The 14,497-nt window shown below is 42.6% G+C and overlaps 1 protein-coding gene across 2 annotated transcripts in view; it reads right to left on the bottom strand.

The window, feature by feature from the left end:
- The window catches only part of GARRE1 (granule associated Rac and RHOG effector 1), a 54,089-nt gene extending 40,665 nt beyond the window's left edge, over positions 1-13,424 (bottom strand). Inside the window, exon 1 of one of the 2 annotated variants that reach the window (XM_048958644.1) lies at positions 13,292-13,424. The gene's annotated coding sequence lies outside the window, so the exon portion shown is untranslated. Of the gene's footprint in view, positions 1-1,490; positions 3,699-13,291 lie in introns of those variants that run through there. The other variant, XM_048958645.1, reaches the window with a different exon arrangement.
- Between the last annotated feature and the right edge of the window lie 1,073 nt (positions 13,425-14,497).

The raw sequence follows: 14,497 nt of genomic DNA, 5'->3' as shown, positions 1-14,497 counted from the left end.
ACTATATAGGCATTGCTCTCCTTTCATCAATCAGAAAATTAGTCAACCTAGAATGATAAGAGCAAAGAAATTGCCCTTTGTGGCTCAAAAATTATTCTCTGAATTACAGTCTAGACATAATCACTGAGGGGAAAACTTGAATACACAAGCAAAATTAAGAAAAGAGGAATAATTTTTGGACTAAGATATGAAATGCTACAACAGGCTTTGTTCAATTTATATACACTATCAAAATGTTATACAATAAATACAGTTTACTTTCCATTAGTCTACACAGGCAGTTCTAATAAGTATCATTAGTTTGTTCTACTTTCTCTCTCCCACTCCTTCAGCCTCTATCCTTTTCTCAGCAGGGCATCCTTTGAATTTATTGGTAGCTCCACAAAAACTGAATACCACAAGTGGGAGTATAGCCTCTAGCAATTAAGAATAAAAGCAGATAAGTGAACGTAAATTAGACTAGAGAAAAACATGTGCAAGAACTTCTTAAAGCAGTAGAGCTAAATTTTGAAATGGATTGGAAAACAATAAATATAAAAACATTGAAGTCTTATCTCATCCATGTACTTAGTGCATCTGTTCATACCACAGAGCAGAAGTTAGCCTGAGAACAGGAGCAGCTCAATCAGAAGCAGCCCAATTTGACATTCCTTCTTAGCTGGCTACTGGAGGAATAGAGAACCGAACTGAAAAGACACTGTCAACATAAGTTAAAACTTCAAGTCAAGACTGCCTTTCCCTCAGAAAAAAAAGGTGTTGCAAAAACATATTTTGGATGGTACTTTCATCAAGTCCTAAGGTTCAATGTTTGAAAGCTTTTTTTCCCCACCACCCCAAAATGACAGCTAGAAACTTCTCAAAAACCATCATTGTGATTCTCACGTCAATGAATGATAGCCACAAAAATTTATTATAGCACTAGGAAACTATTTACCAGTATGTTTTCAAAAAGGATGCTGCTATTCCAACGGAAAAAGAGTATCACACCACTACTGCTGGACAATCTAAATAACTATTTCAAAATAGTGCCTTCCTTAAGCATCTTATTACTGCGGTCTCCATAAAATACGTAAGAACTAATACAACACTGCTTATCAGATGTAAATATCATATTAAAAATGTTTTCCCACTACCTCTGCCTTTAGCATGAGAATTACAGAAACAATTCTAAAGTACCCAGTGAGGACAGTATTAAAAAGGTCTTCCCTTTTTCGAAACTGTTTCTACTCCCAGCTTAACAAACAATGCACAACTCTGTTAAGTTTAGGAAAAGTATTTCTCTCCCAATGTTCTTTTTCTTTATTTTGATATCTAAAATTTGATGAGTTCTTTAATGTTACCCATTCTGTGAAAAACGGGAAGGTGTTTTCCAACCACATCCCATGGAATTCTGCCTGCTTTATAGTTCCTAAATCTGTCCTTGTACATAGCCTGGCTTTTTGCCCCTACCCAAAAATGCATTTTCCTTTCAACACATTTAAATACTTTACCTTCTTTTGCTTACAGAGGGAGATGTGCTTTCGGCAAAACAAAAAGGGCAGTCTGCTAGTGTAGTCACTTCTGCCCAAGCTCTTCTGTTGCTAAAGGACCTCTCCTTCCTGTCTAACTTGCAATAGAGTTACGAGATAAAAACAAAAATAATGACCCTTTCCACAGATATCCCAGGAGAAGATAAGTGGAGTTATTACTTGAGCAAAAAGTTCACCTTATATTTGCTTTAAGATAAACAAAACAGTAATAGTCCCTGGTAGAACAATTAGCTGCTAGACCTAAGTAGTAAGCAAGGCTCACGTTTTCCCTTTTTCTTTTAACTATGTTCTTCATGTTCTAATAGTATAATTCTTTTCACATTTATGCCCTTTTCACAAACTGACAGAAAACTGAATGTCTGTACCCTGATCCACAGCTGCTGATGGTAGTAGGAAGTACAAGTTGTTACTGCACAAACACAACAGCTAATGTACTTCAGTGGGAAGGGCTCCAAAGCGTATGGAGGAAAACCAAAGCAACACAACCCTGTCTTACTACAGCTACTCCTTCCTTCCAAGGCTTCCTGAAAGGATCTTGCTCATCTAGACTCTGTTAGGCAATAACAATTCGATATTCAGCATAAGCTTGCAACATACGACCACAGGAATCTCCCAAAGAGTAGCATAAAGAACAAATAGAGATGTGCTAGATCTAAATTGCCCATCTTTTCCCCAAAAGCTGTTTCCTCTTGCCTACTACGATATCAAGTCTGTTGTTATCTGCAAGCTTTGAACATTAAAAATATACCTTACTTTCTAATCCATAGAATCAGTCTATTTTCAATTTCTTGCTCCTACATTTAGATTCACCCCAGCAAACTGACAAAGCACAGTATTAGAGATGCATTCTTATAACTCACCAAGGTACTTACGTTTGGTTTTAGTCACAACAAATATTTTCTTCTCAGACCTAACAATATCTATTACGTTTATTTCACGATTTTCTACTTCAGAAATTCTACTTCAGAAATTAAAAAACACAAAAGCTTTCTGCAAAACGTTTTCTAACATTACCTGGTTGGAGCAGACCATGCCACGTCCTGCATTTACCAACTCCTTTATTTGGACTAATCAATACTAAAGTCATAAATGAGACTAACTGCAATATTTAAAAAAATATTAAAAGCAGTATTTTATACACCAGCTATCACTCATGCAGTAGGAGAGTTTAAGTAGTTACACAGTTACACAGATACTAACACAACAGAGTTTAGAACAATGGGAATCTTCCCACGTTTTCCATATGGAAGATTTCTCCTTACCCTTCTCAGCTAACAGTCCATACCACACACATACAATCAAGAGCATTTTCAACTTGAGTTAAAATGTAAAACCGGGAAAAAAAATTAAAAAATGAAAAATGCACAAAGTAGGATGACTAGATTCAGCAGTGTAAGAAAATGAAAGCATTGTGGGCTTGGCAGTAGAACCAACAGTTTTTTCTTTACATCACATCAATATGATGATCAATATCAGATTAAACTATTTATGGTGTCTCAAATGCTATTAGTAAGGCAGGCTACAGCATTTTGAGTTCCTACATGCACACCAACAATTACATTTAACAGTACAGCCTCTTACAAAATGCATCTGTACATCCCCCTTACAGCTAACGGATTGTTCTGCCAGAACAAAAACTTCTTCCATCCACTGTTTTCTGTATCTTTCAGATTACTCCATTGGCATATCTTTGCTTCTGAAGCTGAAATGTAGACATTTCTTTGTCCATATTTTGGGCGAGACAATGGGTTTTTATTAGTCAGAAGTAGTACTTCATAATTACTGTTTTAATGTTAAGTTATGTAACTCTACTGTTAAGTTCCTAGAAAACAACTCAAGAATGAATGCCAGGCAAAAAATCTTGATTTTTACAACGTGGCATGTCAGTAAAAATTGCAGCATCTTAAGCCATATTTACCAGAAGGCTGTGCTGCCTTCCAGCAAGACCTGGACAGACTGCAGAGCTGGGCAGCAACGTCCCAGATGAGGTTTAACAGAAGCAAGTGTAGAGTCTTGCACCTGGGAAGGAATAACCAGGAGTATCAGTACAGGCTGGGACATGACCTGTTGGAGAGGAGCTCTGCAGAGAAAAACCAGGAGGTCCTGGTGGACAACAGATTGGCCATGAGCCAGCAGTGTGCCCTGGTGGCCAAGAAGGCCAATGGGATCCTGAGGTGCATTAAAAGGAACGTGGCCAGCAGGACAAAGGAGGTGAACCTCCCTCTCTATTCTGCCCTGGTCAGGCCTCACCTGGAGTACTGTATCCAATTCTGAGCTCCCTGGTACAAAAAAGACAGGGATCTTCTGGAAAGAGACCAGTGAAGGGCCACAGAGATAATAAAGGGCCTGGAGCATCTCTCTTACGAGGAAAGGCTGAGCGGCCTGGCTCTGTTCAGCCTTGAGTAAAGAAGACTCAGAAGGGATCTTATTAATGTTTATAAATATCTTAAGTATGGGAGTCAAAGGAACATGGCCAACCTCTTTTCAGTGATCTGTGGGGACAGGACAAGGGGAAGTGGCCATAAACTGAAGCATAGGCAGTTCCGCACCAACTTCTTCACAGCAAGAGTGATGAAGCACCGGAACAGGCTGCCCAGAGGGGTTGTGGATTTTCCTTCTCTGGAGATATTCACGACCCATCTGGACACCTATCTGTGCAGCCTGATGTAGAGTGCCTACTTTGCAGGGAGGTTGGACTTGATTTCTAGATGTCCCTTGCAAACCCTACAATTCTGTGATTCAGTGATTTATGTCATAATTAAGCTTGTTACTCATAGGTGAATGTGAAGTTTTCCTTCTCACTGTTTGATAATTCCAAAGGACTACATTAACCACTGACTATGATTAGTTACTTTGATATGCTTCTTACTGTAGTCTTTGTGCGAAGGCACTTAACAAGAAACCAAAACCCTTAAAAGGGAAAACAGAGTCAACAGAAGCAGCAGCAGGACAGGCATCCCAATATAAACATGAGGAAGCCACAAGGGCCTGCCACACAACCTACAGCTTACCAGTCAGCTGAGGCAGTATCTTCCATATAACAGAATGTAAATATCAGCTTTAGAAAAAAATCTTATCAAGTGAAAAACAAAAACAACAACAACAAAAACCCAACAATTACTCCTCTTTACATAAATTACAAAACAAACATTTCAGTTGTATTAGTTCTTAAAATTCTGGGTCTTACCTAAAAGATATAGAGTGGCCAACCAAAGCAGAAAGACAACAGTGAGTTGCAAAGGAAAAAGGACATCTTGTTTTTGAAGACATAACAGTATATTTAAGTCAGCCTGTAATATTTACCCTCTGAGGACATCTACAGCTGCAATTACTATTTTCTGCTTTCTTTCAGAATGTATTAAGCGAATCTTCCAAGATCACCGGGTTTGGACTATTTCAGATGGATTACTGTCCCTCAAACACTGTCTACTGGGGAAACACTATTTACCTAGACAGGGTAAGGTGAACAAAGCTAATGAATTGTTTGTCTCAGGTTAATGGTGTGATGCAAAAGGGAAAACAAAACAAAAACTACCACACCTTGACAACACAACCTTTAGAGACAGCTATACGGAGGATAGGAAGTTCACTAAGTCAACAGTGCTTTAAGGCACAATCAGGTTTTTACATATTACTAAGCGTGATACTCAATATTAACCGTTTCCACTGCTGAAAATTGTACCTGTTTAACATTGCTCATATTAGGACTTCTTTTAGAGAAATACATTTAGCGTAGGTATCGCACACAAGACAACCCACATTCATACAATTTATCCCACATCACACTGAGCAACTGCATCATGGTACAACATATCTTCCTGTAGAGATCAATAACTCAGATACTGGATCAGAATATATCAAATAGCACATGCAAAGAAGAGGTAATAAATTACTTGGCTGAAACAACAAGAGATTTCTGGAAAGAAACTGCATCTTTACAGTTTGTTTTTTTGATCAGACTGTATCAGACAATTCTAATCAAAATTCATAAAAGCTAACTGTTCCAAAAACTAAAATGGAAAAACAAAAGCTCTTTCCTGTTTTGTCTTCAAAGGAAGAAAATGCACTGTTCCCAGAAACATTTCACTTAATCTTGTGCCTCAACTACAGATTTACTCTATCATACCAATCCACCGCCACAAGAATTTAACATTCCTATATAAAAACAAAACATGTATTATTAGTGGTTTTCAAAAGACTTCATGTCCAGCAACATCTGCAGAGCAATAGATTTCACTTAACCAGACCAGGATCCTTTCTAACCACAAAACAAAGCAAAGATGAATTTCAAAATAGCATAGGTCAGATGCATCACTTTTCCACACGGATAAAGGAAGAAGTGCACTTGACCAAAGTCCGCCAAACTACATCATATCAGTCCCATGACCCACACTACTATTTCAGTTTTACGAATAAGTATTTGTAGGAGAAGTAAGATTTAAATTAGTGCTGACAACACGGATCTGCAGGATACACTTGAAAATAACGAACTGTGGACAATGCCATGTTAGATTCATGGTCAAATCCTTACAACATACATAAAGTTCACTTATCACATATCAAGTTATTTTGTAACATTGTAAAGTTGGAGGCAAGTTACTCACTCTCCTTTGGATCAGAAATGAGGTCAAAGTGCTGAATCTGACATCACAGTCTTGTTACCCTGGAAGTTACTGCAGCATTTAGACAAAGAAAAGGTTTATTAACCTAATCAGATTGCTTGTGAGAAAATGTTCCCATTCTCTTCCTGAAAGCAGCACAAGATATGCAGAAATACTGGAAGCTCTCTCAGCGAGGATTCTTTCTACAGTTTAATATAGAACCAAGCATATTTCCAGCAAAGGCAAACATGCTCTTTTTTCAGTACTTTGTTCTAATCATTGGCACATCCTCCCTGCACCTCATGCAATTTTTATTAGCACAGAACTCTCTTAAAAAAAAAAAAAAAAACAACCCTTAGAATTAAAAGTCCACTTACACTTGCATTATTTTCAGAAATGTTATTTTTAGTTAACATAGCCCTGCTCTTCCATGTAAGAACTTCAGCTTCTCTTCAAAAGTAACAGATACTGTAGTGCAAGTTACAATACCATCAAAACTTCAACTTTCTTTGTATTATAACCTGTGTACCTACACTAGTTGCTGCCCAGTGCAGTTTATTTGTACTCCGCTGTGAGCTAGCACACTACATCAGTTTGCTCTCCACAGGTGAAGAAGGCATGAGTATCGACGTAAGCCTCTGCTGTCCTGCCAACAACAGTGGCAACCTGGCAGTCTTGAAGATTTCATTTTTACTGCTCAGAACTAAACTCCACAAGTTAAAATTCTTACCACTAACAAATAAACTGAACTACTTTGGTTTTTCTCTATTTCTTTAATAAAGGCCAAGAAGACAGTTTTCAGCTTTCCTGAATGGCATGTGCATATTTAGCTTTAGATCAATTTCTTTGTGACATTTTAAAGCTCTCAGCTACATCATCTGCTTGTAAACAGTCATCTCACATTGGAAAAAGCACAGAACTTATTATCTTGCTTCGCAAATATTTGCAAACTGTGTCACTTATCCAAATGAACACAAATAACTGTATCTTTGGTAAGAGGCTAAATACAGTTTTTTCCAGGGCTACACACTGATGAAGTTGGATTCTATACAACATACTTGCACAGTTTTAGTTAATCCTTTCTATACTACAGGGGCTTCAATTCCTGCTCAAAGAATTGCAGACATTCAACATCAGGCAATGTGAGCGTTCTTCTGTACAAACATACAAATAAATAAAAACCCGTTCTTGTTCTCAGGATCTTTAAATTAACAGAGATGCCTTTAACAGAACATGAAAACCTGCATTTTTACATTTATTTCAGATGCATGGCTTCATCTGAGAATTTGGGGATGATAACTCCATTTCACACTCAGCGAGTTACAAGCAAAAAACTAAATTAATAGATCTGGAATAATGAAATTTTTAGCCAGCCTCTTCCTCCCTCTGCATAGTACTGTCTGGTGCATGACTTGCAAACAGCGTTCTGAGAAAGATTTTGAAATACTTAACAGAAAGATCATGTTCCTCAATTCTTCAGGAGCCTGGCATAGAATTACATTCACCCATACTGATCTTTCCCCTGCAATCTTCAGCCTTTGTCACAAGCCTGGAGGATGCAGAGAGAGGGAAAGTCTTTCAACAACAGCATGAGTTGTTTCTGTCTGGTCACTACAGCTTTCATTTGTTTTCAGCATTTCTGGTCTATGGCTGGGCCACGTAAAAGGAATGTCTAACATCTTCAGGATGAGATTGCCAGATTCAAGTACTTCGAAGGAACTTACAAAAATATCAGCTTGTATTTATACCCTTTGGAAGAAACACTTAAAAGATCTCAAGATTTTTCTGGAATGTGAGTTGTAGACATTCAGGTGCTTTATCTTTCTCTGAGGAAGCTCTTATGATTCAACTTGAACTGTTCTTCTACAGCACAATTGGCCAAGCTCTGTAATCTGTACAGAAGAGCAAGACGTTCAGTTTCATAAACAAGGAAAATGCCTAGAATACTGCTCTGAATATCATGGTATCAGACAGAGCATGTAGACTTGCTTAAAATTATATGACTTTACCCCAGCAAATCCAGAGGAATTCTTAATAGCACCAAGAAACTTGCAAACACAACAATTTATTACACCAAGGAAATCTACTTGTGAAACTAAAGCCACTCTGTTCCTGAAAGAATTAAAGACAAATTTCATTGCTAGATTACTCTCCCGCAGTAACAAAAGCTAGGGACATCTTCAGAAAGAGGAGAAAAGACATAACATTCCTGTCTTCCTGCTCTTCTATGCTTTCTTCTACAACGCATCCCATATACTGCTTTAAAAAGTTCCCAAAACACAGCATTAAAGGAGGTTTGTTCCATCCCCAGATTGCACCAGCATATGTTGTACAGAGCCTATGAGGAATTTTGTGTAATCAGACTTCCATGTAAATGTCAACTTTGAGCACGCAACTAAACAAGAATCACACCTTCAATGCTGTTATTAAACAACCACTTAACATGTTCCACTATGACTTCCTAACCAACACACAAGTCTGGAAAGAACACGCTACACTATGCAAGGCTGATGGGCTGGCTGATAAGGTGGCAGAGGAATTTTCCTGTCAGTTTTCCAAATAATATCTTTTGCAATGCTGTTTTACAGAACGCATACCAGTAAATGCTAGTTTCTGACAAGTACCCCACTGAAAGGCAACTAGACAGAACATCAAAAAGTGCCATATTTGCAAAAAAAAAACCAAACCCTAATCATTTGAAAATTATTAGAAAAGCAAGAGATGAAAGACCACAAAGAAGGAATACAGCCGCACTGCAGAACAATACAATCTAGCTAGCCTTAAATAGAAAATACGCAGTCATCTCAAGGACAAAATTTTACTAAAAACATAACTGTGACTCAGTTTTAAGGAGTATTGTAAAGATGCTTCCTAAGTTATTATTTTCTCTGATGTGATCCTATGAATTTACGAGGTAATTTTTTCTTTTTTTCTAAATGGGGACCAGCTACTTTTTGCAAAAACTTTTCAAAGCCGTTGTGTAGTACTACAATATGTATGTATAAATATATATATATATATGTGTGTGTATATATATATATATATATATATGCATGCCTCCTAGAGCCATCCTCAGAAGGGAGAGTATATATTTCCTTTGTGAAAATACTACTTCAAAGAAAAGGCCCCGAACATCCCAGTTCATCGTTTCAATTAAAAGCTGTAATATGTGCTTGTGCCAATTGTATGGTATCGTTTAGCCTGAAACCAGTGCACCAGCGATATGCAACACCACTGCTGGAAAGCGTATGACTTGCTATAAAGACTCCTGAAAGCCTCACAAAGCCTCAGTTACTCCCACCTCAAATACATCCTTGCTGGCTTTCGCTCAGACAGCCCACGATTCCCCGCAGAGTGCTTCATCTTTCCCTTTTCATCCCTCTTCTATTCTTCAAAGCTCAGCCAGCATTTCTGGGATCTCTGTTCTGCTGTTTTGCCTTCACACTCATTCCTCCCGTGTTCTCAGACTGCTCTAACCCAGGCCTTTGGAAGTTGGCCTGTCCCATGCAATGTTTATGATCGTAACAGAACCACACAGGATAAATCTGGGGAGGTGGCTCTAAATAACCAATACACTAACTTGCAATTGCAGCTGAGTTAAGACAAGATTGGTATTTCAAGATAACAAAGTTCTCAAAGTAATTTTCTTCTGAAACACGTCTCACTAGCACCAATGCTGTCTTCTTGAAAAGATGGCAATGGTGTTAATAGAAGAGAAAATTTAAAACATTTTTGGCAAAATTCAAGGATTTGACCAAATTATATCACAGAATGCCAGAAGACTAGGATCAAATACAACAATTCAATAGGTAACCCACAAAGCAGTATGAGTAAAGTGAATGCCTTGTATTCCTCCTCACATACCTTAGTTTCTTTGGGGTCAGAAGGCACTAAGTCCCTCCTACCATAAAATTATTTTTTGAGTACATCAACAACAGAAGACAAGAATCCCACAAAAACCTAAGAGGCACAACAAAACACTACCACCAACTTCCCAGCGAGTTTGGAACACATCTTTAACAATTTCTACTTAGCTTTCAAAATACTTTTTCATCCTACCAGGCAGAACTTCACATTCTACAGCTACCAACAGAACCTTCTGCGGTTTAGATCTTCAGTCTCCAAATACGATTCCGAAGTTGCCTCTAGCTACAAGATGCACAAAATTTAAACACATCCCAGAATACAAGGCCGCCTGGAGAGCACAATGTTGCCTGCTGTGCGTTACTTAACGTTAACTGATGTTACCCAAAGGCCAACAGAGGTTAAGGAACACTAATGAGACATATCGCCAAGCTCTAAGAGGACCGATGCAATTAGAACGTAGATTCTGTTGAGCCCAGCACAACCAGCCGCCCTGAGCGCCAGCCCAGCATGCTGCTTTAGTGATGAGGTTACCCGTGCTGCTGGAAATGTCATCTTTCATGTATGATATAAAAACCCTTCTATAGCTGTTAACAATACCCTGGCATTGTTTGCAACATGTAGGGTGTTGTTCTGGCCAACATCCAATTCCAGTAATAATATTCTATCTACCGACAGTAACCACAAGAAGATAGCCTTCCTTTTCAGCCCCAAGTGGTTTTGCAGAGCAGCAGCAAGCTCCTGAAGAACTGCCACATTGCAGTGTAAGTTCTGCATTTCACTGTTCATTTATCTCTCAGCACAGATCATACGTTTCTCTCAAACTGTAGAAACACCTTGAGATTAGTGGGAATAAAGGAGCTCTTTTCATACAGTACAATTAGTCATACCAACAGTGATAGCTATTTTGAGCAGCACCTATTAATCACTATCATTAGCAGGATCTCTGGTGTACCAGCATTCACTGTACCAAGAACAAGTCTTTTCCCATTACAGCACTACTATATAAACAAAAGCAGCAGCACAATTTCTCTTCACACAATCCCGTTCTGGGTAACGAGAGGAAGCAACAGCACTTATAACTACTTGCCATTCAAGACACAAAAGGAAGCTTACTTATGCCTTGCAGGACAACAAAAATACAATTGTTTTGCTGTAATGAACAACTGGCTGTAATTTCTGTGCTGAGGAAGAAAAGTTCATGAAAAATAATAGATTGCGGGAAGAAGTGAGGAGAAAAAAAGAAATCTGTCAGGATGGAGGCAGCAGAAAAAGAAATACAGAAAGTGATCAAATACAAGTGGATGGATAAGTGGAAGAAACCTAGACTTTTTCTTTAAAGACTTTTAGCAGATATTTCCATACAATTCAGTAGGAAGGACAACTGTTGACCAAGTTCCAGAGTCTCAGAAGAAGCTTTCATCTGGAAAATATTCCCTGTATGCAGTATTTCTCGTTTCCTAACACCTCTGAGTAACTCCTGAATCAGAATGAAAAGTGCTAACAGAAGGATTTATGCCTTACGCTGACCTAAGGAGCAGCAGCACAAGACGCACACGAAAGAACGGCTCACACCCAAGCTTACACGAAGCCCAGAAACCTGTGTGCTGGCTTGAAACACAGCTTTGCGCCACTGCAAATACAATACTTAGAAAGTCCAGAAACCCAAAAGAAAACCGCAAGCCTCAAACTGGGAAAAATAGGGATTATTTACAGAAGAAGCATCCATCTTACTCTGTGTGAAGCATTGCTTAGCAAAAGTCTCCAGCCAACTGCAAAATCGCATTGGTACACAATAGCACCTATGTGCACACTGTGATCAGCTGGAGCTCACAATCCCATCAGCAGTGATCATCAGCCTTCATGTAGCCGGGAGCTCCATGACACAAACTACGTGCCCCGGGGGCTTCAGCCACCCACCACCAACAGCCAGAAGCAGCAGCCAGCAGCACCCTGCACTCTGTGAGCCAATGCTGCACTGAGCATAGGAGCAACAATGCCCTCAAACCCCATGCTGACCTCTTCCCCAACCCTCTAGATTGGAGCTTGCCAGCAGCCACACTGGGAATACAAAGTGCAGAGCCATTTTAGGAACCAGACCTCCACTTTTGGCAGCTGTGTGCCCCCACAGCCACTGACTGACAGCCCAGCAGCTCCTCACCGCCACAGATCTTTTCACTGCAGCACCCGGACATCTGTCCCTCGCAATGGCTGATTTATACCTGGCACTGGGTTAATAATCTTAAGAAAAGCAACACGAGATCTTTCAAAATCTTCCAGGTTCCTGAAGTAACATCCACTTGACACACTGTCAGCTCTTTCATCCCAGCGCAGGCCCTATTTCAAGCACCGAGAAGTGCAGGTCTGTGAGTAAAGTTGCAAGGTACAGCCCAAAACGAGAGCTCTTCTCTTCTGCCCGCAACGTGCACACAGCATGCTAAATATAACCCTAAAAAGCAAGAAATAGCCCTCGATGCAAGCGTCGGGTGAAGGGCTGCGAGCCCCCACCGCCGCGCCGGGCGGCACAGACGGCACCGCCCGCCTGCCCAGCAGGGGGCTGTCAGAAACCCACCTCCGGCCGGGCGCTAGCACAACGCTACGCCCCAGCGGGGCGGCTCCGCCGCGGCTGCCCGTGAGCCCGGCCCGCGGGGCGAGGGGCCGCCTCAGCGCCTGCTGGCAGGGCCCGGGCGGCGTCGCCCTGAGGCGAGGCCCCGTCGCGGGGTCCCCGTGCCGGGCCGCAGCAGGCCGGAGCCCCGGGCGGCGGTCACTATTTCGCAGGAAGGTGCGCAGGAATTCCCGCAGGCGCAGTCCCCGCCGGGCTGCCCGCACTCGGGTCACGGCGGCGGGAAGGGGCCGGAGGGAGGGGGGGATACGGGGGAGTCGACCGCAGCCTCTCCGCCGCCCCAAGCCGTGCCGTGCCGCGCAGCGCCTCGGCCGTCCCCGCCGCCACAGGGCCGTCCCCGCGCTGCCGACGGTGTGCGGCGACAGTCCCCGGGCCGCGCCCCGGGACGCCGCCGCGGCCGCCCTCCCCCCCAGCCGGGCTCCCTGGGGGCTCCTCGGGGCTCCTCGCCGCCTCGGTGCCCCCTCGCCGCGGCCCGCGAGGCTGTCCGGAGCGCCGCCCGCCGCCCCCTTCGGCGCCCGTCCACACCAGCTCAGTGTCTCGCACCGCTGGGGCCCCGCACGGCCGGGCTGAAGGGCTCGCACCCAGCCCGCAGGTAGCGCTGAGGACGGGCCCGGGGCCGCGCGGGGGGAAGGCGCCGCGGGGGGGAGCGGGACACGGCCGCGGCGCTCGCTCACCTGTCCGCCACAGCCCCCGCCGCACGGCCGGCCCCGCTCTGTGTACTCCGGAAACGGCGGCTCCTCCACCGGGCGCCGGAGGAGGGGCCGGCAGAGGGGGCGGGCGGAGCCGCGAGTGACAGCGGGAAGGGGACGGCGGGAGGGGGCGGGAGGCGCCTGCTGAGGGCCGAGGGCTCCCTCGGGGGCGGATCGAGGGGAGATGAGGAGGGGCCGACGTGGATTGGGTCGTGCTCGGCTTCGGCAGCGCAGGTCCCCCGACCGCCTCCCGCCCGGCCTGGGGGGCTGGGCCTTGGCCGCTGGGAGCTGCGAGGGACGGACAGGGCGTTAATTCGTGGTAGGGGACGCGGGCAAGATAATCTGACGGCATTTCTGTGTGCTTACCACGACGGCACGCTCACCCCGTTGTCTTGTGGCCGGGCGCGGTGCGTTCTTCCACACAGGAGTGGTGTGTGACAGATCGCCAGTTGGCACCTGCAGAGTACTGTATGCCTCTCCTATTTAAAACCGTCAGCTAAAGAAAATACCGAGTTCTGCACCCTTGTTAAATGCTTATTTGGGAATTAGGTAAAATGCATAAAAGTTACCTGAAATTGGTCCCTTGGTCATAGTTATTTCAGTGCTACTGGTGATTTGCTCAGGAGCAGGCCTGTATGTGATGCCTTTGCTGTGAGTGTGAAGCAAGTTGTTACAATTCCTCAGGCCTAATTTCATATGAAGAAGTTTGTCATGCAATTCAATGTGCTTTTGAATCCAACTCCAAATAAACAGTCCCATTCATCCTGTCTTCTTAGCAGAAAATGTTTTTTTTATTATTTCCAAAGTTTGGTTAGAATCTTACATTTGAAATGAAGCAGTTAATAACGCAAATAGTAACAATAGTGCTAGGTCACATAATAATAGAGCAGTTGTTAACAGGTCTTGGAATATATTTAAGTGACAAAATTCCTAGAACTCAGTTCATTCGGCTGTGATTCTAAAAAAATATATAAAATAATAAGCCTCCCCCCAAAAAACAACCTCTTGAATATGATACCAATAAAGTGAAAATAACTAATTTCCACCAGTTTGTACTGCTGATCAGAAAACACTGTGGGAAGAAGTGTCAATTTGTTGGACACCTTCTAGCCACAAGCAAGAAGCAGTCCTCAGCAGCATCTGTGGGGGGCTGCCTGGGAGCAATCTGTGGCTTTGTTTTCATCTCTGGAG

The sequence above is a fragment of the Lagopus muta genome, chromosome 12 (assembly GCF_023343835.1).
Source record: "Lagopus muta isolate bLagMut1 chromosome 12, bLagMut1 primary, whole genome shotgun sequence".
NCBI lineage: Eukaryota > Metazoa > Chordata > Aves > Galliformes > Phasianidae > Lagopus > Lagopus muta.
Note: the sequence above shows the minus strand (reverse complement) of the source record. Positions and strands in the feature narration are given on the sequence as shown.